This window comes from Helianthus annuus, chromosome 14 (genome assembly GCF_002127325.2).
Source record: "Helianthus annuus cultivar XRQ/B chromosome 14, HanXRQr2.0-SUNRISE, whole genome shotgun sequence".
Taxonomy (NCBI): Eukaryota; Viridiplantae; Streptophyta; class Magnoliopsida; order Asterales; family Asteraceae; genus Helianthus; species Helianthus annuus.
The window spans coordinates 88,736,445-88,738,511 of record NC_035446.2 but is presented as its reverse complement, the minus strand read 5'-3'; positions in this window follow the sequence as shown (position 1 = coordinate 88,738,511).

The window sequence follows — 2,067 nt, the reverse complement described above, 5'->3', positions numbered from 1 at the left end:
TGATTTGTGCCATGTGCACTTAAATCAATTTTCATAAATGTTTTCAAAAGAGTTAATTAATTGTATTTACCAGGGTAAACTGACGTATTTTCTAAAGACTGATTGACAAGTACCTCTCGTAATAGGCTGGAGCTATTAGGTGTCGTATAAGAGGATCTTACAAATCCCTAGATACCTGAAGTCTGTTATTTTGTTTTCTTGTATTTTATTTATAATCCGCCTGTGGATCTTATCACAATCCAGTCTGTATATTTTTTCATTCGGACACTCAGACATTATGGTTTGTAATATTTTATTTACCAAGCCTTCAGCTGTGCTATTATATTGTGTGTATTGACAATGATGATATCAACTACGTCACGATACTCCCCGCCGGGCCCACTGGTAATATGTGGAAATATCGGGGTGTGACACCGAGCAAATATGAGAACACCTCAAAACCCGAATAACATTTAACACGTTGGCACTAGACCACTCTCCTATAATAATAGCATCATCGGCGTAAAGGATATGAGAAACACAAGGCCCACCATTAGGCAAGCGAACCCCCTTGATAATCTCTTTTCCAACCGCTCTGTCTAGCAGCTGAGAAAGTGCCTCCATGACCGTTAGGAATAGAAACGGAGACAACGGATCTCCTTGTCTCATACCTTTGAAGCAGGGGAAGTCAAACATAGGGGATCCATTAATGAGAACCGAAGCCCTAGCCGAAGACAAAACTCCACGAGTCCAATTGCACAAGCGAGACGGAAAAACCATTTGTTCTAAAACAGCGATCACAAAATTCCAATTTACACTGTCATACGCTTTTTCGAAGTCTATCTTTATCAAAAAGGCTTTTTTCTTTCATTTTTTTAAGCCAAGAATAGACCTCGGTCACCACAAGAGGACCATCAAGAATAAACTTATCTTTTAAGAAAGCCGACTGAGATTCCGAGATGACACTCCTAACACCTATTTCATTCTGTTAGCCAGGATCTTCGATATCACCTTATTTATAACCCTAACCAAACTTATAGGACGAAAGTCCCCCAAACCGACCGGGTCTTTGGTTTTAGGAATAAGCGCGATGAAAGACGCAACACAGCCCCTACTAATCCTTCCCGAATGAAAAAAAAATCCTCCAAAATTTTAGCAAATTCAGACTCGAATAACCTCCAGAAGTGTTTAAAGAATCTAAAGTTAAATCCGTTAGGACCGGGTGACCGGTTGTCCCCACACTAAAAAACGACCCTCTTGATTTCTTCGCAGCTAAAATTCTGAGTAAGAAAAGCCCCTTCAGTCTCCGACAACGTCTTAATGTTATCACAAACGATACTCAGTCTGAACTCAACCTCCTCTTTGAATTTATCCCTGAAATACTCAAAAATAAATTATTTAATTCGGCTAGGTTTATCGCACCAAGAACCATCAATAGATAACCCATGAATCACATTTTTCGCCTTCCTACTATTGACCAAGGCATGGAAATATTTTGAATTCTCGTCCTCATCCCTAATCTACTTATCCCGAGAACGTTGCTTCATGTCCTTAGATTTATTCTCTTTAAAGTCGTTGATCACTTTCTTTATTTCAGTCACTGCCCACTCCTCCTCATCCGACAAGTCCCGACTCTCCATAATCATCTCGAGATCTTCCAGCTCAGATCTAGACACGGATATTTCTTCGGCCTCTTTATCCCTTATCTCATCTCTCCAAGACTTAAACCGATTCCTTATAAAACGAAGCTTATTGCAAAAAGCTCTATCCGGACATCCGGAAACCACAAAAGCCGTAGCCGCCTCAACTAAAAAAGGAGGCCTACTTTACTAAATCATTTTCTTTAACAAAACAAGCCCAATTAGTCAGGGCCTCAAACCCAAGATTATTTTTGCATAGCTAGTGGGCACGTTTTGGTTACCCATAACTCATAAGTATAGATTCTTTGTTAAAAGGCAAACCAACCCCCTTTTTTAAGGGAAACTAACATTCTCTGGCATTTTCATTTTCTAAGATTTGAACTATCCACCTTTAAAATACAGAAGATACACCTTACCATCACACAATGTTCTTTAGGGACTTCCCGTT